A 22,134-nucleotide genomic window follows, 5' to 3' on the forward strand; every position below is an offset into this window, starting at 1 on the left:
CCTGCTGCCAATGGTCTGCACATTTATAAAGCAAGCTCTTCCACATTGGTATCAAAAGGAATCATGTAGGACCCCTCTAGAGGGGATAATTCCTCTGATAATTACATAATATATGCCCAACAGAATTCCTAATACAATGCATACACTTGGCAGTACATTATATTGGGGGTTGACCCTGTTTGCAACACAGGTTACCTGGGTCAGTTTTGTTCAGACCTGAGTGCTGTGCAGATCACAAAGACTGGCTGGGCAGCTGCACCCATGAAACTGTGTGGATTTGTGCTAGTGCAGAAAGGACTGCCTAACAGGCAACAGACTTTACTGATTGATTACAGGCTGCAGAAGATGATGTGGAATTCCCATCACCAGTACTTCCAACTGCTATAGCTAAAATAAGCCCGATATTTAACATGAGTCATTTTAAAGCACAGGGGCTGTGACTAAGAATAGCTGATGATCTCTCAGAAATTTTCTCTATGGTGGTGTTTGGAACTGCACACTGTTTGTTGTTGCTAACCTCTATCTCCTCACACACACATACACACAGAGTTTGGCTCACTTGAAACACTTTAAATATTTTTCCTATGTAAGCCAGTCAAAACATGACAGGCCAGCAGCTGAATTTTTTTCAAGAACTAAAGAGGAAATGCACACCTACTGTATAAGTCATTTCTTATTTTACCAGATGCCTTCCCAAGGGAAAAACAGACTCATGTATAAACACCTACATCCTTAATTTACTATTCTGTTAATTTTATCCTTGCAAACATCACCAATATCTAGCAAATCCAGTATTACTTTGCATTACCATTAATAGACCTAAAAACCTGCCAGCCCATAATCTCCCATTCAGGCTAGTACAGCAAAGATTTTGCAAATAGGTTCTGCTGTAGAACCAATACAGCAGATGAATTCACTGGTAGCATCTTTGCCAAAGGCGCAAGCACTGCAGTCCCTCTTTTGCCTAATGAAATAATCCTGACAGTTAAAATGAAAATAAATCTTAAAGGGCCAGAGGGAGATAAGGAGCAAAGCACTAAGAGCAACTCTCAATAAAAGCCCCACTAATTTCCATGCTTCTTACACAACAGTTCAAAGTCTAGTGGAGATAAAGGTCTCAAACTCAAGCTATTTAGAAACAGTTCCCGGAATATATGTAGTCATGTGAGCAAAAAATTAGAAGTGGTTACTTGTATTTCACATTAAAATTGACATACAGATAAAATGATGGCAATTACAATGTTGTCTACTTAAAAAAGAAACCCAGAAGCTGCAAAAAAAGGGAAGGTCTGTGTAGTGGTAAGGTCTGTGATAACGAATGGCAAAAAATGTCATTGCATTTTAGCCCAGTTAACAACCTGTAAACATTCCTTTATTAACTTGATAGAGTATCCAGTTGAAAAAGTAGAACTTTTGCTTTTAAAAAAGACAACAAAGCCCCAATCTTATAGCTAGAATTGATTTACAATTTTCACCTGCAGTTTTGCAAAGTTTATTAATTCTTCAGTGTATTCAGTATGAAACATCTATTTTCTGTTCTCGGCAAGATCTCTCAATGCAAGCTTGATTCCCAGCCACTAGGTTTCTGTTAGCATTTTGAAATCATTTGTGGGCAACATAATTTCACCAGTTCCCTATTTCTTGCTGCACTACTTCAGGCAGCATTTATATAACAAACAAACAGATGTGGCCTGAATTCCCAGTTATATGGCAACATTTTTACAGTATGACAAATTAACACAGCACTGGCTAAAGAGAAACCACTTACTAAGGAGTGACCATGTGCCACATGATACTATACACCCACCCATTTGCCCCCGTGCATGGCAAATAGAAACAGAAAAACTGAAGGGGCTGCTTGACAACATAGAGGGCCCACTCAGCCATGTAACACACATGCTTAGTCCTTTCTCTCCCTTCTGTCTCCCTGATCCTCTCCTTTTTCTTTTCCTTGTTAATAGAGTGCTCACACTTTCTCTTGCACTCTCTTTGTGTGTGTGTGAGAGAGAGATCTTGAAAAAGCACTGGGCTCACACAAGTTTTGATGGAATCCACCTGCCTACAACAAAGGCAGGAAGTCAGTGAAAGTTGTCTTCCTCTAGAAAAAGGATCAGGAGATGGCCTTCCGGTTTATTCCCCTGCTTGTTTTTCTCCTACTTAAGGAGAGAAAAGCCTATCTTCATAGGATACTATGAAGGCCCCTTCATAGCAAGGTCTCTCTCATAGTGTGGATCTTCCCTTCCCACATGCAGCTCTTCTCCGTATCTAGAGAATAGGGTTGTTTAAAATGGTGCAAAATGTGAGAGGAATTAAGACTGTGGCACAGAACGATCCATCAGGTGTAGAAGAGGGAAGGTTTATGACAGATAAACTCTTAATTTCCACTAGCAGGGTAGAAAATAGAAAAATCTCCCTTCATTCCATATTTGATCATTTTTCCCCTTTGAGCTCAACAAGATGGAAATAAGTCTACCAACTCCAGGGCTGCCATGCATTTCTCCCTGTACTAGAGGCTTAAATTCAAACTACAACATGCCCCAGAATGTCTCCTTTTTGTTTTTTTCATTGTTGAAGTGTGAAGCAAAGTCAATGAAAGGCAGATCTTTCTTTCTGACTGTGGAGAGAACTGGCTATATTTTATGGCTCCTAGGACGTCCTTCTCTAGACCATAGGGCTGAATCTATGCCAATCCTATGGTACATTTCAGATTTTCCAAGCATTTATAACTTGGAGCCACCTACCCTCCTTTTTAATTGATTTCCTATTCTGTTGGAAGTCTGGGCTCTTCATTTGACTTCCTTTCTGGACTTTCTTCTTAGGTTCAGGATTTCTTCTTCTATCGGACATCATGGGTCATTTTTCTTTTGTTTCCTTCCTTCCGCCCAGGACACAGTCTCGGCAGTCCCTCCCCCGTTCCCCACCCACCCCGGCAATTGGCCCGCGGGCCGCGAGTTTGAGACCCCTGTTGCATAGGCATCTAACATTGAAGTACAGCATGTTTATGTGACAAAAGTCAGACACTGGGCTGGTGTATGTCCTCAGTTTGCATGCCCTTTATATGCCCTTACATATTGGCTAAGCTTGCATGATCACAGTGAAAGCAGCCATGGGGAAGGGGTGCTTTTTTCCTGCCCTTGCATGACATGATCTGCCTAATTCCCCTCATGTGGCTTGTCATCCAAACCCAGCTGGTTTTGAATCTACCCCAGAAGCCGCTACAGCTTTTTATCCTGTAGATTTTTCAGACCTGGCCATTGCTTTAGCACCAGTTTGATTTACCTAACAGCAGGCAAGCCACTTCAAAGAATCTCCAAGTTGGCCAGGATATGACGATTCTGCTGATAAATCAGTGCAAGTGCTGAAGGTGTAAAAGTTTTGACTATTTTGAAGCCATGGTGGGGTGAAAAGTCTGGGTCTTTCCCATGTTTCCATGGAAAGAAACTGAAGCAAGTCTTAACCGTTTTTAAAATTAATTCGGTATGTTGAATTCAGTGCTAATTTACTGAGCTCTAGCATGTGTAAGACTGTTACCTAAAATATACACCAGTAGCTGTCTTCTTGAAAAAGTTATTGTTTCTATCTGTTTTACGTTATCAAGACTCAGGAAATTGTAATAATGACTCATAGTTCTAATGGCTCTAATCGTTCAACAAAGTGTTCTTTGCAAGGACTCTTATTTTGTCCTGTTTACTTTTTCTTATTCCTGAGAATGGCTCATAGGGAAAAGTTTGAGGTGAACCCCGACTGTTTAGATTTACTGAAGAAATGGAAATTGCCTGAGAGAAAACATCCTAGAAATAGCTTCTGAGTGTAGCTTATTCAAGGGTGATATACAATAATGTTCGAGAATGTATATACCACTCTTTCGTTAAAATAATAAAGGCAACAAACAATAACACTGAAAAAAGAAGAGAAAAATTAGGGTGCAGCCCCATGGCAGCTACACAGAGCCTACCCAGCTACAGGAGAGGTTGAAGTGCCAGCTCAGAAATGTGCTCTAAGCTCCAAACTGAGTCCTTGACTCAGAGGCTTTCTATGTTGGCTGTGGCTCTGAGGTCACAAGACTGGATTTTTGTGGATGTTTCAGGGGAGTGAATGGGAAGAGTGAGGATCTGTCTGGATGTAATAATAGCTTTCCTCTGCAATGCTCTGTAGAACTTTGTTGTAAACAGGTACACTTTGAACAAATGCCATTTCCCCCCTCTGACTTCCATCAGTTCAGGTTCTGTAAAAATTCTGGTTTGCCAACCAAATGCAAACTACAGCTTACCCTAAGCATTGCTTGCCATAGTACCGGAAGGTGCTTTCCCTCCCCCAGCAAGACATACCATGAAGAGCATACAAGCTACTGGCATCCATGAGCATTCAACAAGTTGTATCCGTGACAACATTACAGTAAAACAGTTATTACACAAACAACGAAACTAAGCCCAAGACTAACCTGATGGATTGAAGGAGTTCTTGACAGTCAATCCTTGACCTGTCAGACAGGAGAGGCATTCAAAGTTCCTGCTGTCTGGTCATCCATGGCAACTCAGTATATATTAATGCTGCTGCCAAAATTCAGGAGCAGCAGAATTATGTTCGGATAGTACAGTTGCCATCTCCAAAAATAAGTCAAGTTATATTCCTATTGAAAGTGACAATATTTGAATGAGGTCCACTGCCTGCCCATGAGTCAGGAACCTTTTTTCTGTGCCAAAGGCTAGATTGACAGCTAGGAAATCTCCTAGAGTCCACATGCCAGTGGGGGGGGGGGGGGGGGGCATGACCAGTTCTTAAAGTGACTGGGGCCATCTTCCTTCCCTCTCATGCATACAATCCCAGCTTCGTCCTTTCTGTTAATCCATGCACTTTAGCAGGCGTGGGTGCAGAATGTTCTCTGCTTAGCACTGAGGGAGCCTCCCTTCTCATTGCTAAGTATGGAAAAGTCTTTACTCCCTTATCAGCAGGGAAAAGATCTTATTATAGCAATTGCTGGTTGATGATAAGGCTTTTCTTCTAAGAGAGGAGATAGGACCTGGAAGAGAATCTGGTGGGCTGAATGGCTCCTCATGCCTTATTCAGAATGTTTCCAGAATTTTAATGCCACAGAACAAGCATTCTACATTGCTATCATTTATCATTTATTTATTTATTTAAAACATTTCTATGCCACCCCATCGCAACAAAGCCTCGGGGCAGCTCACAAAGAATACATAAAAACATACATAAATAATAATTATATAACAATTAAAAAAACATTTAAAAACCCCAGGTGCATTCTTGGCTAAAAATTTTAAAATCCTAATTAATTCAATAATTTAACAATTAAAATAAGTTTTATATAAAAAGGTCTTAGCCTGGCGCCGAAAAACAAATAACGACGGCGCCAGGCAGACCTCTCAGGGGAGCACATTCCATAGATGGGGCGCCACCGCAGAGAAAGCCCTCCTCCGGGTACTCACCCTCCTAATATCATTCATAGAGGGTTCCCGGAGAAGGGCATCCATTGCTGATCTCAAGGGGCGGGAGGGCATATATGGGTGCAAGCATTCCTTTAGATATCCAGGTCCCAAGCCGTTTAGGGCTTTATAGGTCATAACCAACACCTTGAATTCGGCCCAGACTTCAATCAGGAGCCAGTGGAGCTGACGGAGAACTGGGGTTATATGAGAACAACGTCCAGTCCCCGTCAGCAACCTGGCAGCTCTATTCTGCACCAATTGAAGTATCCGGACCGTCTTCAAGGGTAGCCCCAAGCAGAGCGCGTTACAGGAATCTAATCGGGAATCTAATCTAATCATCAAACCTTTCAGTATTATCTTTCATGCAAAAAAGTAAAAAAATATATTACCAGGTAGCAAAGGCTGTAAAGGGTAGTAAATTGTAGAACACTGTTATATCCCTGGTCAGCCTTCTGTTCTGCACAGGTAAGTTCTAAAGGATTTATTGTCTCATACCCTGAATTGAGAATGGCAATCTCAAAAAAAAGAAAAGAAAAGAAAAAATAAAAAGGAAGGTGGATACAGTTGCTTTGGATGACAGCATAACTTTAATATGAATTAAAAGGAGAAGATGGTCAGCACAACAGTAACTGGTAAGCATGGTGTAGTATTATTATTTTTTTTAAAAAAACTATTGATAGTAGGGATTTTCAGTACCAGTTAACAAACAACTCAAACAACTCAATGCGAACATGGTACTTGCTCTGGACTTGTTTGCCATTCTTCACTTAATTCAGTGCCTAAGTCAAGACAGTGATTTCATGGCTCTGGGAACCAAGAAAAGAATTTTTTTTTTAAAAGCAGGCCTTGTATAAGTAGCATGCTTGTGAAGAGGAAGGGTTGCCAATGTTTTCCAAGCAGGAGCTAATCAGTGCAAGGAATGGAGCGTGTCCTTTGCTTGTTCCAGTTAACTCGAAGCAGGTAGCATCACTGGGGAGTGGGCAGCAGCACCAAATCGGCAAGAAGAGTTCAGGAAGGCTTCCATCCTAGCAACTATTCACACCTTCCTAGATAAAGCAGATCCATTTCTGTTATGTGTTTAAAAACATTTAACTTCTCCTATACTCAAACAAGCTCCCCAAAGACTAATAAAATAATATTAGAGCATTTTAAAAACTACACTGAACATGACCTTACTTTATTTTGATGCCAACCTTGTAATAAGTAACTAGGACAGCTCAATGAAAATCCATGTGGGGCTTTAAAGAAGGAAAATTCCTTGATAGGATTTATTAAGAAAGCGATTGAAAATAAAATGAGCAGCATCATAAAACCTTCAAAGGACTCTGTGGTGCATCCACCTTAGGAATACAGTGTACAGTTGCAATAACTAGTTATGTGCCAGGAATCCATCTTGGGGAGGGAATCCATTGGATTTCCTGGGCTCAGCTCCCTGAACTCCAGTCCACTTAGCAGCAGCCCAGACTCTGAGTTTCTGATGAGTGTGCCCAGCATTTGCAGAATTAAACGCCATGCATTATGCTAACAGCACCCCTTTTCCCCACGTCACTGCAACCAGCAGCAGTGGGCAGGGGAGAAGGTTTGTTGCCAGGAATGGCACCTGGTACCCCCTCTTGCAGCACCCCCTTCCTGCACATGCTTCTGCTGCTGCCAGCAGCAAGCAGAGGCAGGGGTTGTGCACTGGGAAGAGCACCTGGTGCACCGACTCACAGCACCCCTTTTCTGCATCCTGCAAACACACTGCAGACACAGAAGGTTGTTGCTTGCACAACCAGGGGCCTGTGCACATTTGTGGACTCCCTCTTGGCTCGGATCTCTTTGCATGACCAGGCCAAACACAAGAAGTCTACAGATGCCTGAGGGCTGGATTCTGAAAGAGTTCATTCCAAGCCTAATGGTAATTCTAACTTCAAAGGTTATCATGGATCTGGTACAGAAAAGGACAAGTAAAGTTATTAGGTCCTAGCGCTCTCTCACTGCTACAGCAAATGAGGTCAGCTGGTGAAATTAGCTGGCAGTAGAATCAGGGCAAATTGTATTACATTAACTGTTTTATTGTGTGAGCTGCCTAGGGAGGCCATTTTGGCAGTTATAGGTGGCACAAAAATATGCAAGTAAATAAATAAAATCCTTGGATTCGGTATTTTACTATTGGATTCAGCAACTTGGTTGCTTTAAAGGGGGACTATATAAATTCATTCAAAATAAGCACTTCAATGCTATTAATAAAAGAGTCCTTCCCAAACCTGTTGCCCTGCAGGTGTGTTGGACTGCAGTTTCTATCATGCCTATCCTGCACAGCTTGGCCGTATCGAGAAAGGGTGATGGGACCTGTTGTCCAACTTATCTAAAAGGAACCAGGTTGGAGAGTTAGAGAAAAAAGCTCCAGGTTTAAGTTCAGCATGGTACAAATGCTGGTTGCTAGAAAACAACAGTAGTAGAGGCCCGTCACTTCCAGCAGGTTTACAAGCATGAAGACATCTGGCAGGCAACAGTGAAACAGAGTATGTTTGCCAAAGAAGACCTTTGATCTGACCTAACTGGGCTCTCCTTATATTCTTCCTACAGTGCACCTATCAGATCATCACAGAAGACCCGGCAGAAAATTTGCAGTGAACATGCAAAGTCAGATGCACAACACTTGGGCTCCTCTTGAATTCCAGTGCAGCAGCATCCATTTATACTACTGTGCTGGCTACGGACACCACTGTGTGGGCAGGAATACTAAGCCATCCCGCTAGACAGTAATGAATGGAGGAAGAGTAGAACAGGGCTAGCAATACTCAGCCATGGTATCACCCCCAAGCACTTCAGCCACTGTAAGAGACCCTTTCTATGTAGTATATTGTAAAGCAAGGATAGGCAGAAGATAGGATTTTGCATGTTTTCCTATAGATCTATAAGTATGTCTTAATTGTTTAACAAGATACCCTCTCCCTTCATAAAATTAGGCTGTTGAGATAAAGAAACTAGGCACAGAGTTTTTGGAAGACGGCAACAAGCTCAGGTTTTACATGGAAAGAAAATTCCTAGAGGACTATTGCTCAGTGGCATCCTTGTTCTTATCTCCAAGGCTGCAATTCAAATTTCACTTGCTTTCAAATAAAAATTCATAGGATAGTGTTGCAAAGTTAAGGCTTACTGTTTCCAGAGACACTTTGGTAGGTGAATATTGAGATTTTTGTGAAATTAGATTCAATCACTCTTAAGTCTGCTGGCTCCTGTTGTAAACCATTACAGTGTGACTCCAAGTGGAGCAACAGAAGGAAAAGCATTCTTACAAAAGATTCTATCAACCAAATGCCTCTTTATGCTGTACACATCTAAAAGAATTTAGGAACCCACACCTTTGGAAAGTGTTATGAGGAACATTAGGAAACCATTACAATAGACTCTTTCTTCTTATAGAGCCTGATATTTTCTAATTATTCATAGGAAACATGTAGATTTTAAGGTGACTATATTTAAGGTATAAGCATTCAGGTGCTTGTTCAGAAAATTATAAAGTATTTTTGCTATATCAGAGTTCTGCAAACTCTTATTAAATATAATCTGTCTTTAAATTGCATCTAATTTTGTGATATAGCTTAATTCTAAAACTGAAATTTTCTTTTTTTCTTAATACCTAAGTCCCATAAAACTTTCAGGGAAGTTCAGAACCTTTGCTAATCCACACAAAAAAGTAAATTCTCAAAGACATTCACTGTTATTTTCAAACATGAACAACATAATGTTGCAACCGATTTCCCCTTGATGTATGTAACCTCATATTTGCTTACCTAGTTGTGGCTCACAGTAACAGTTTGATAATGCCCTCTAACTCAAGAGAGCAAACAAAAACAAGCACTGCAGAGCTGTTTATAGATACTGGTGCTGATGTATCAGGAATCCATTCACTATATATAAGTTGCAATCCCAATCCTCCATTTGCTTTTAAATCCTGCTATAGTTATGTCACATATAAATTGAATGCATGAGCTATTTTATAATGAACAATTCAAGTCATCTTTACAAAGCATCTGAAGGTTTTTGTTTGAAATGTATTGGGTTTTTAATTTCCTACAATAAAGCCTTCCATATATTCCAACACCATTTTAAGGCTTTTTATATTTTCCATTTACAGAAAAATATGCTAGTTTTAAAAAAATCTCCTTGTTTTCTACAGTAGATATAAGATTATAACCTCACGTGTAAACACACATGAATGTTAAGCAAAATTAATAAAAAAGAAAAGTGTTACTTCAATGTCGTATGGCAATTATCATATGACATTGTCACAGTCTTCAGGAATCTACATTGGTCTGCTTGGGAATTCTCAGGGTTCTGGCCTTGGTATCTTATTACATGCACACTACATATTGTCCTTGATGAACTCATTTGACTCTGTTCGCAACCATCTCTATGCTGATCTACCCGAAGATTATTCCTTACCTTTCAGTGCTGCAAGATAAACAACTTTATATTTCTCCTTGGCTGCAATATCAGGCTAAATGTATTCAACACTGAGGCTTCATCTCTCACCCCACATCACCTCATTTTTGATCATTCTCCATCCTAGTTACAACAACAACAACAGCAGCAGCACAAACACACACTCCACCCTGTTAAATAGGCAAAACCTCTACAATTTTTTTTCTGATACCTCCTTATAGCCATATTACTTGTTTCTACACAATACCACAGAGCTCTAGACCTCCCTCTAATATCCTTAGCTAAATCTTTGCTCGTCAAACATGAAGGCTTTGCTTGTCAAACATCTGCCCTTTCACATATATTTATCTGGTTGAATTGCAAAAACAATTAACCTGTAGTTTTTCAGCCCATATGATAACCCTCCTGAAATCATGACACTGACACTGGATCTGAATCCCGTTCCACCCCCTCCTCCCCTCATAGTGTGCGCAAAAGAAGGATGTAGGGTGAGTTGTGCACATGTGCATGGATAGACACTCTGTGTGAGAGAGAATATATGGACATAGGTATAAGTGCAGAAGAAATACCCTTTGCGGGAGAAATCCATGGATTCTTGTTTTCAAAGCTTTTAGCAGAGAGGGAACTGCCTTTCAAAAACTGCATCTCACTTTCACAGTGGTTTTATCTTCCTTGCTCTCTGGAATCCTCTTTGTGGTTTCTGCCTTTCACCTCTCACAGAGAACAGCTAAGGACTGAAGGGCAGAACCACCAGAAACTGGAGGCTGAATGTAGCCCGTGAGCCTCTGGCTTTCCACCGCTCGCTTAAAGATACAAAATCATGTCAGTCACTGAATCCATATACAGAACTCCCAATAATTCACATCATGATACTAACTGAAGTAATAATTGTCTGGAAGAGCATTAATAGAGCAACAGTGGTCTGCTCACATTACAAAGCTAAAGCTGAGACTTGATGGTGCCAATCAGACCCACAAAGTGAAATATTGAGATATTTTCCAAAACATTGCCTAAGCCTGTTTGATGAATGAGTTCACCATACATAAATACCAATATCTATAAAACAGCCCCACTATCTTTATGTTTGTGGGGCCATTATGAGCAATTAAGCAACTAGCATACCTGCACTGAAGTCATTACAGTCAGCCCAAATATTGTTGCTAATCCCGTGAGAGGACACAGGCTATATATATGATTTTATATTTTCAGGAGTCATATTAAAGATTGGCAATATAATTAAGAGACAATCAAATTTAACACAATTAATGCAAGATCAGTTCACAAGCATACCTCTTTACAAGTTGAACTCTTCCTGACAACTCATGCCAGCAGTACAAGTTATGTAAAGAGCTGACCCGGTTCACATCACATGGTAGGTTATCCTAGATTAAATAACCCATGATGATCTGTGTTGTGTGTAGTACCATTTTGAATAGGCAACACCCAATTAGGGTGCTACTGAGTAGCAATTAGGGTGCTACTCATGGTGCACACCCAGTCACCATGAGTGTTAAACAATCATCACAAAGAGCTCGATTAACAATAGGGTTATTTGGGAGCTTTTTAAACCTCAAAAACCCACAATCACCCTTTGAATACAGAAATGGTATATTTTAAAAGGTGATAGGTAAGCCCAACACTCAGTGCAGCTGACTGTGGCTAAATAACCCAAATTGGTCCAGCTCAAGTCCAGAATCTTCCCGTTCATTATGAGACTTTAGAATCTCCAGTAATCTGTCCTCAGGTGGACACATTCAAAAGCTGATTGCCTATTTTGTAAGCAATGGAATGATTTTAAGAACCACTCCCTGATTTATCTTCTCACTCAACTGCCTTGTCCTAAACTGCATTGCTGATGCAAATGTTACAATGAATGGCCAAACTATTCTGTCACAACAGAGCTGCACAGGTGAAGAGTGTGGCAGACTGCTTTGGCTGCCTCTGGTTAGTGGTTCTGACATCATATAAACAAAATTCAAGCAGTCAACTCGTAAAGAGGACTGCAGATAGATTGGATTCCAAAGGCAATGAGCAACTTCTTAAGAGTTTAACCATAGAAAGGTCTGCATACAGACTTTGGACTTTTGAATGACAGTTGTGTCATTCAATTGACAGTTTCAATACAAACTGATTGAACAGTCCTGGACCCTTGCATCAAACATTAATTGGCTGCAGAGATAAAGACAACACTTCCTTTGAAATAATCACACAACAGAAGCAATGTCCTGAGTATCAGGAGTTGCAAAGGGCAGCAACAACATACTTCAAAGCATATGCTTTGTATAAGAGCATAATTAATTCCCTGGGCCCAAAGTGCTATTTTTATTTAGCAAACATTGGACATGGTTTTAAGGTAAGGGGTTTTTTTTTTAAACTTATATAGTTTGGCCAAATCCTAAGAAATTAATTCTATCATATGCCAAGAAGTGATCATAAGGAATATGCCTTCTTATATTCTTACCCTATCTTAGAATAAGCCTCACTGAATACAGTGGAACTTGATCTTCAGAAAGTCTTGGAATTTAATTCTAAATAAGGAGCGATTCTAGAATACCAGATAGCTGGTGGAGCCAAGGATGTTATTGGAGGACAGAAATGTTTTAAGCAATAGCATGTACACTGCAGAACCCCTTATAGAATCATAGAACAGTAGAGTTGGAAGGGACCAGGAGGCCATCAGGTCCAAGCCCTTGCTGTTGTAGGACACTAAGTTACACCATCCCATTCAGGTGACTGTCCAGATGCTTTTTTAAAGTTTCCAACGAGGAAGAGACCACAACTTTCCCAGGTAAAAGGTGCCATTGTCATAGTGATAGTGAGAAAATTCTTCCTGGTATCCGGTCTAAATCTGGTTTCTTTTAGCTTCAGTCCATTATTCCATATCCTGTACTCTGGAATTATTGAAAAGAGATCTTGTCCTTCCTCTTTGTGACAGCCTTTCAGATACTTGTGGAGTGCTATCATATCTCCCTTTGGTCTTCTCTTCTTGAGGCTGAACATGCCCAATTCTCTCAATCTTTCCTCATAGAACTTTGCCTCCAAGTCCCTGAATCATCCTTGTTGCTCCCCCCTGTACCCTTTCAAGTTTTCTGCGTATTTTTAAAACTTAGGTGCCCAGAATTGGACACAGTTCTCCAGGTGAGTTCTGACTAGGGCCAGTACTGCATGTGTTTTGGAAGTGATGTTTCTGTTTATGCAGCCCAAAACAGCATCTGCCCTTTTTACAGCTGTATCACATCACATTATATCTGAAGACCCAGATAGTCCTCTCCTCACATGCCATTAGGGGGCAAGTTAATTTCATCAGATAATTTTGCACGATGATACCTGTTTTATCCTTTCATGTCATTAACCTGCTGCTCGCTATAGTTGGTTTAAATGCCTTATTTTCTGTAAGATGTTAGTTTTATTTTTTCAATGATGGGTTTTTATTTATTAGCCAACTTATTGGAAGAATGTCAGTTTGACACAAAATATGAATACAAATGTTTCAAACATAAGATTTGGCTAGATGCTGTCTTAACCATGCCACTGGCTACATTCACACACAGTAATCAGCCAGAATTCCAGAGCCCAATTGATTCATCTTGGGGTCTCCCACCAAGGCTTGTTCTTGGCTAATGAAGCCATTTTTATGCTATGCTATGTTATTTTATTTGGTGGGAACAGAATACTGCAGAAGAAAGACTAAGCTTTTAATTTCTGCTTCTTGGAGCAGCCAAGTGGCAGCAATGAGGCTGTATGAAGTAGCAAGCAGTCCATTTGCAGTAAAGCAATTTTTTCCAGTGTTCTGGCATTTGCATGTATTTGCATGCAAATACACCCTCAGTCTTTCCCTCCATTACAATATGGTCATTATACTACTGTTCGGTATTACAGAGCTGCTTTAAGGATTATTGAAATAATATATATAAAGCATGGTAAATCAGTGAGCATTTCATAAATCTGCTAAATATTATTATAGTTCCAGATTAACTTTTCACAGTGAAAATTTAGGGCAGACAGTAAAAGTCTAGACAAAGTTTATAGCTCAATCTAAAACTCAATTAAAGTAAATTACTTGGGTTTCATTCAATTTAGCCCCAATAGCCACGATATAGCAAGCCCATTAAGCACAGGCTAATAAGACACACAGCAGGCCTTTAACTCCCCAAATTTTGAAAGGTAGCTTGTGATGTGGATCGCATGAAATTTGTTGCTTGAAAGAAGAAAATTTTTTGCAATTCTACAGATAAGCACTGATAACAACTTGAAGGATTCAAGAAGATTCAAACAAAAAGATTTCACTCATCTGTAGAATGCCTTTTATATTAAAAGTAAATTTGCCTTGTTTGTTTTGTTTGCAGAATACCAACAGAATTTTCTTTCTCACAACCTACTAGAATTTATTAAAAAAACAGACCAGCATAACTGTTCATCTTCTTCTTCCCATACTGCCTTGAATGCCTCTTCATAAAAGGTCCTCCAGTGTCTTAACTTTTCTGTGACATATGCTGCAGCTCAGTTTGTTTCTCTTCCACCCACACTGGGCAACATGACAATGCAGAAGAACAGCAGCAGGAATTCTATAGCTATCCAGGGTGAAGTCATCCTGCTATCTACAGACTTGCATTGTTCTACAGAAGTCATTCAATAATCATATGCACACCTGCACCAATACAAGTTTGGTGCAGATGTGCATATGATTGTTACAGAACAAAACTAAACTGCAGGCATTCTCTGCCACTGCTCAATAGTACTTGTTGCTATGATTGCCTCTCTTACTTGTTCTCAAATTCACATTTAACTAATTTTAAAGCAATATATTTTTATCACACCTCCAATTGAAATTACCATTGCTACTAAACCCTGATTTAGCACTAATGTAGTTCAATGGTGAGACTGCTAAGACTGCTCTTTCCTTGAGGGCAACCCTGACCTTCCAAGAATCACTCTGAAAAATAAGCTACTTCCATGTAATCTGAGATTCTATCCCTTACTCCAAATTTCACTTAGTACGGTAGAAAAGGGAGAAACTCTGAAAAGTCTGGGAGTAAATTAATTAGTTTAAACAGAAGATGAAATTATCGCATGTTTCAAAAGATGCAAACAGCAACCCAATCAACAACCTCAGTCTCTTTCATATAGAAATCCTGCCTTTTTCCATTCTAACACATACCATATGCATAACAGGTTTAGCTTGTTTTAAAGCTAAATTTGGCCCATTAAGCAATCCTGTTTTGTTTTTAAAAATCTGCTGCCCTGGTAAATGTTTTCTCCAATTGCTCTTTCATGTACTACCTTCTTCCCATGCCTGGAATGGGGTAACCCATTTGGTAATCCACTATATTGATGTAATGGGAAAGGACACTCAAACTCACAGGCACAGGAAGAGGCAAGGAAGAATAGATTTAAAGAGGTAGAAACAAGACATTTTAACACTTATCTAATGTTATTCTGATTTTTATTGAAATATAAAACAATATAATACAGGTATTGTAACCTGCTTAGAACCTCCAAAGCTGAACAATCCAAATAAACTCAAAGTTTGCAGGCATGCCAGTTCAACTGCTTTCAACACAATTTCTTTTCATTAAGATTGCTTTGATGCTACATAGAGCCAGCACGATTGATTTCTATTAAAAATATTTTGGACACTTTGCACAGTGAACCAATTGCAAACAGTGCAATCAGTAAGAGTTACAACAGGTTTTCCTATTCTGGTGCCCGCCACACATTTGGACTAGAACTCCAAGGATTTTCAACAAGTGCCATACTAGCTAGAGCTGTTGGGAGTTGAATTCCAAAACATCTGAAGGGCACTGAGCTGGGGAAGACTGGTAGACAGTCTTTATCATTTCAATAGAATTTATTGAATGTGTGGATAATTACATTAATTTGTTTACTGATCTTCTGCATTTAAAAACAGATAACTTGCATTACCTATTCTATCATTGTGGAATAAAATTCCCCTTCCTTTGGTCTGCACACATCAGATTTCCAGGTACAAACATCCCACATGCCATGATTTTTCCACTCCAGCTGAGCACATTTTCTACCCCCTTTTCTGCTTCTCTATCTCCCTGTCAGTCCAAAATTTCTTTTTTTTTCTTTTTTGATACTTTGTATGCACGTGTGGTATGTGAGTGCATATAATCTAATATAATGTTTAGTCAAACATTATTTTAATTGTTAATATTTATTTATTTTATTCTTTGGCCAGGGTGACTTAAATTTTACTGTTATACTGCTAAATTATATTGTTTTATATTATGTTATTTATTTATGATTGTGAGCCGCCCCGAGGCCTCGGTGAATGGGGCAGCATAGAAGTACTCTAAATAAATTAAATAAATAAATAAATAAATAAATAAATAAAATCTGCCAACCAAGAATAACCACACCATCTGCAAACTGGATTCTGATCCAATAGAGCTTGTATATGGTTCTGTCTGTTCTAGTAGACCATAATCTAGATAGATAGATAGATAGATAGATAGAGTGGAATCCTCTAAACATTTAGGCAAAAAACTGCTGCAGGTTGAACAATCTTCAACCAGCTATCCTGACCAGGAAATGCAAACAACTGTAGTACTTTTTTCTGTCTAAACATGCAAGGGATTGTCTTCTTAATCTTTTAAAGATCCCAAGTATGGTTCTCCATGATTGCACTACAATAGACTAACATGGCTACCTTCCTGAAATCTTTGGCAGAGATGTCTTCTAGATTCATACAAATGTATCTACATATAGTTCTGATTTTATCTACATATAGTTCTGATTTTGGGGAGCTGTGAAATTTCTCATCTTCAGTCACAAGATTCAATCCCTGAGATAAACCGACTTTCCAAGCAACAATGTGTACACAGATGCCACATTCAGGAAGAACTACTATTATTCTTTATGATACGTTTGTTCTTTATGACACATTTATGTTTATCTCCTATTCCACTGGGCAGACGCTCTCCAGTAGAGCTGGCAATTGCCTGCTAGTATTATACCAGTTTGTTCATAGTCAAAGCTTTGCTAACCTCTGTTAAGCTATAGAGAGAAAGAGAACTCTTTTTCTTTACCACTTCACAGCAAGTGTTTACCAGTTGAAAAGGATTGGTCAGGGACAGAAATCCATCATTTTTTGAAGTTCTTCTGCAGAAATATATGTTTAATGCAATTCACACAGCTGGTTACAATGTAGCCATGTTTGCTGCTGACTTGCTTTTAAACTAGAGTAAGAATCTGCAGCCCTTGGCCAAATTCCAAAAGCTTTCTGCAACAGCACCTACTAGGAGAGGGAAGGAAAGGGGGCGGGGAGAATTAAGAAAAGCACCCATATTTGCCTTTGGCTCCTTCCCACCTCTCTGGCTTCAGGGAATGCAGCTTCCTGGGACAGATTAGCCCTGGGGAATGCAGCCCCTGATGGGTGAAAAATGTATCAATCAAAATAAGTAGTCACCAGCAATACTCTGCCTTCACACTTACATTTCAGTGTAGCTACCATAAAAATGACTTTGCTAGCAGCTATATGGGTCTATTGAACAGTAATCAGAATCACCACCAATGCAGCAAACACTACAGATACTCCAGAAAGATACAAAAGGCATTGACAGCATATGAAAACTTTGAAAAACAGACCTAATTTATTTGAAGCTGTTATTATGAAAGCTCATACCAAAAGGAGCTCTTAGGAAGACGTCTAAAGAGAGAATACTGTTGATCCAAGTTACTTCCTCTTCCTTATTTTAGAGCCCGAAATGGGCCAGAAATAGGAAGAGAGACCCTGTGTGACAATCAACAGGAAGGGCCAGATGGCAAGTTTATTTGTACAGTTCAACATAGTAATGATCCCAGAAAAATTTACACACTGTGAATGAACATTCAACTCCAGAAAAGGACACAAAATGCACATTTTCAGTCTAGTGAAGTTCTGGCAATATTGATTCACCATATAAAATGAGTCTGGATGCTTAAAATCAACCAGGGACTTCCTGTCACCCCTTGCTAAACCAAATGAAAGTAGGAAAGAAATAACTGGAATCAGCCAATTGAGAATGGATTTTGGCAAGAGTAATCTGGTTACCCAATAAGTCAATACAGAATGCTTCTAAAAAAAAAAAAAACAGAAGAGCAATCCAATGTAACAGATCCTTAAACAAAACAAATGCTCACTCTCAGTTGCTAACCTGTAAAATGGGAGCAGCAGGGATCAAGCATCGCTGAGACGTGTTGAAGCCAGGCAAAATTAGCATTTGCACAGCATTTGAGTGCAAGAGAGAATGACAAAATTGTTGATAATATCTCTTTTGTCAACATTCACAGCTCTAGCTCTTGTCATTGATTTAGGCGGCATCCCACAGCCCTCTCTTCACAGCCCTCTCACTCATCCCAGCTGATAAAGAGCAAGGGCTGACTAAACTGCACATGACCACTTAAGGAAGACTGCAGCCGTCTGGCCCGGGTGCCTGTTGAGCAAGCCAGGATTGCGATGCTTCTTGTTGCTGCGCTCAAGAAAAATCAGATAAACGCCTTCCTTTTTTTACAACCTCCCCTCTGATCAAAGGCAAAGGGGCGGTTGGAGGGGGGACACACGGAAAGAAAGACCAGCCTCTGCCAGAAACGCGCCACGTCCTCCACTGCCTTTCGGGGAAGGTGAAGGAGAAAGGGGGCGGCGAGGCCTCTGCTTCGGGTGGCCTCGCCGCCGAGCCGTGGCCGCACTCCTCCGGGCACTTGGGCAGCGCAGCGCATGAGATCGTGCGGGACCGAGCCAGTCGGCACAGCAGAAAGCCCGCAAGAGCAGGGCTGGCGAGAGCCGGGCGCGCGCCCGTGTGCGCCGCAGCGCCTGAGCGGCTGCGCGGCGCCCGGGCAGCGGCTCCCCCGCCGCCGAACCCGCAGCCGGCCAGCGCTGCTCCGCCACGGTGACGGCGCCCGGCGCCCGGGCAGGCAGGCCGCCCTCGCCCTCCCTCCCCGCCGCCGGCCGCGCCAGCGGGTCCCCCTCCCGGCCAGCGCGCATCCGGGTCTCACGCACTCACCTGCCCGGGCAGGGCGGCGGCGGCGCCTTCTGTCCCTGAGCCGCCCCGGGCTCCTTCTCCGGCGGCGCGGCGGCTTCCCTGCTGCGCTCCGAGCCCCTGGAGCGCGGAGCTGGCGCGCTACCTGCCGGGGCCCCGGTCGCGTCTACGCCGGCTGCGCGCCCGCCTGGTCTGAGAGGACTTTCCCTCCCGAACGCGTGGGGGGCATGGAGGGAGGGGAAGAGTGTCACCTAGGCAACAGCTTCCCTCCCTCCAGTGCTCCCCGCCCTCCAGCGCGCCCAGCCAATCCCTTGGGAGCGCGTGACAGGAGGACCAATTAAGATAAAAGGTCCCTGCAATAATACTTTCGTTTTCCTCTTTCCCCTTGCTGGGTTTGGCCGAAGGAGCGAGGCGCCTCTCCCGGTTGGTACGAGCCGCCGCAAAGCGGGGAGACTCCACTGCAAGGCGCACCGCGATTCGGCGAGCGGCCGCTGCGCCACCGGAGAGAGGGGCGCGCGGCGATGGGGGCGCCTCTGCCCTGACAGCAGAGAGCTTTCCCGGCCCCAGGGACGAACGATCGCGGCAGTTTTGGGGGTCGTAGCACGGAGCGGCGAGAGGGAAGGCGACACGTTGGGGCGGAGCGGCGCCGGGCGAGTAGCCAGCCCTCGAGGGTTCGGCGTGACTCTCACAGCGCGGATCGCCTTCCCTCCTGTGCTGATGCCGAGCTGCAGCGTGTTTGCGCCAGCTCGGCCCCGCTACCTTCAGGATGTTTCGAACCGCTTTTGCATGCGAAGGAAGCCTCTTCACCCGCGGGCTTGTCCGTCTAAGGGCGCACGCCAAGCCACGTCTCCTTAGGAATAAATCCCACTAAGTTCAGTGAGGCTTACTCTTAGGAATGGATGTGTGGGATTTTTTTCAGCCTAAATGGTAAATGGCCCGGTTCGGGAATGACTGCTCTAGACATGGAGTTCTTGGTGGTGGCCCCCGATTTGTGGAACTAGCAGCCTGCTGAGTTTCGCCAAATTGGAGGACGTAGCTGGCCCCTGTTTAAATGTGTGATGTATATTTAGACAGATCCTGGCACAGTAAGCATACTTTACAAATGGAATAAAGTACCCTGCTGCCTGTTCTATTTGAAGTTTTATTGCATCTTGTACTTACTGTTCTTTGCCTTGAGGGTTTTGTATTGAAAGGTGGGTTTTCACTCTTTAAATAAATAAGCAATGGTCTTCCCCTCCTCCCACAGCCATTAATCAGTTCATGTCCTGATTAGGATTTGATTGTGAGAATAGTGATAAGAGTTGTGATGTTTACATTGGTCAAAGTGGAGGCAACTAATCTTCACAGATTCTGGAAGTAGTACTTGCAACACAATTCTGTACATTCTTAAGAAGACCACTGAATTACACAACTTTACTGTCAACAATGAAGAAACTGAAATTGTGAAAGATGTTGCATACCTTGGCTCAATAAAATGGAAGCTGCAGACAAGAAATTTGAAGATGGGCAGCAATGAAGGAACTAGACAAGATTGTGATCAAGTGTAAGGAAGTTCCACAGGAGACCAAGGGCAAGATCATCCACACTACAGTCTTCCCAAGCACTGTGTACGGGTGTAAAAGCTAGACATTGTGAATACCCTGAACCACCAGAAAGAGGTGGGTCCTGGATCAAATCAAGCCAGAACTATCCCTGGAGGCAAAAATGACACAGCTGAAACTGTTGTATTTCAGGCACATCGCAAGAAGGCAAGACTTGCTGGAGAAGACATTCTAGGGAAAGTTAAGGCAGAAGAAGACGACCACATGCGAGATGGGTTGACTCCATAAAGGGAGCCACAACTCTGAGTTTACAAACGCTGAGAGGGAGAACTGGTGTTGTCCTCAGCTGGGAGAGGGTGGGAAGGACAGGGCATTTGAGGGCATTCATTCATAGGGTCACCATAAGTTCGAAATGACTGGATGGCATGTAGCAATAACAACAAGTGCGTTTATAGATTAGTCTGAGACAACAATCCTATGCTTATTTACCTGGGAGTGCAACTCAGGGAAATCAGTTGGGCTTATTCTGGAGCAAACACATGAGATTTCATTGTTAATGTTAAAATAAAGATTATGGTACTTACAACTACTTCGAAAATTGTGAGGTTTGACCTGCAGGTTCTTCCTCCATTATCTTAGATAGTTTATGGAAGATAGCTGTGCTTACTTAGTACTAAGACAACAGAGGGACAGAATGACATTTAATTAAGGGGGAAATAATTGTTTAGTTTTAAATGAAAGAAAGCTTTGACAAGTGTGTCTTTAAATGTAGTTTTAATCTGCATCAGCAAAAATGATAGACTAAGAAAGAAAAGGATACCTTGTTGTTAGATGATGCACATTCTTGTGCTCTTCATAGAATCATAGAGTCGGAAGAGGCCATGAAGGCCATCATGTCCATCCCCTTTCTGTGGCAGGACACTATGTTACACCATCCCACTCAGATGGCTGTCCAGTTTCTTTTTGAATGTCTCTAGTGTGGGAGAGCCCACCACCTCTCTAGGCAGCTGGTTCCATATTGCTCTGACGGAGAGGAAACTTTTCCTGATATCTAGCCTAAATCTGGGTTGTTGCAACTTGACTTGATTATTCCATGTCCTGCACTCTAGTATCAGTGAGAAGAGATCTTGACCTTTCTCTTTGTGACAGCCTTTGAGGTACTTGTATAGGGATATCATCCCCCCCAGTCTTCTCTTCTCAAGGCTGAACATGCCCAGTTCTTTCAGTCTCACCTCATAGGGCAGTGTTTCCAAAACCTGGATCATTTTATTTGCCCTGCTCTGGACCCTCCCTTTTTTTGCATCTTTCTTAAATCTTGGCGCCCAGAACTGGATATAGTATTCCAGATGAGGTCTGACTGGTGAGGAGTATAGGGCAACTTCTCATGATTTGGAAGTAATATTTTTGTTAATGCATCGCAAAATAGCATTTGGCTTTTTGGCGTCTGCATCGCATTGTTGGCTCATATTTAGATGTCTTATAATACAGGTAGTCTCACCTGTGTAAGCAAGAAGAGAGAGTGCCTCTTAAGACAGCATTTTCAGTTTTACACATATTTGCTTTAAAAAACAAGCAGCTTATATTCAAGTAGAAGTTGTGGAGAGAGTATGGTCCTAGACATTGTCTGGGATGTGGGCAAAGGATAATTTGGGTTCCTAGATTTGAAATCAAAAACAATGCTAGGAATCTTCACTCTGATTCCCCCCACCCCCTGCACCCTCAACACCAGCTGCT

The 22,134-nt window shown here is 41.8% G+C and overlaps 1 protein-coding gene across 4 annotated transcripts in view; it reads right to left on the reverse strand.

Moving 5' to 3' along the window:
• Positions 1-19,022, reverse strand: part of PIK3CB (phosphatidylinositol-4,5-bisphosphate 3-kinase catalytic subunit beta) — an 80,674-nt gene extending 61,652 nt beyond the window's left edge. The window contains exon 1 of one of the 4 annotated variants that reach the window (XM_044433060.1): positions 18,884-19,022. The gene's annotated coding sequence lies outside the window, so the exon portion shown is untranslated. Of the gene's footprint in view, positions 1-4,441; positions 4,710-18,037; positions 18,381-18,883 lie in introns of those variants that run through there. The other 3 variants (XM_044433062.1, XM_044433059.1, XM_044433061.1) reach the window with 3 other exon arrangements.
• Between the last annotated feature and the right edge of the window lie 3,112 nt (positions 19,023-22,134).

Source organism: Varanus komodoensis, unplaced genomic scaffold, assembly GCF_004798865.1.
Source record: "Varanus komodoensis strain SLA01 unplaced genomic scaffold, ASM479886v1 scaffold25, whole genome shotgun sequence".
In the NCBI taxonomy this organism is placed as follows: Eukaryota; Metazoa; Chordata; class Lepidosauria; order Squamata; family Varanidae; genus Varanus; species Varanus komodoensis.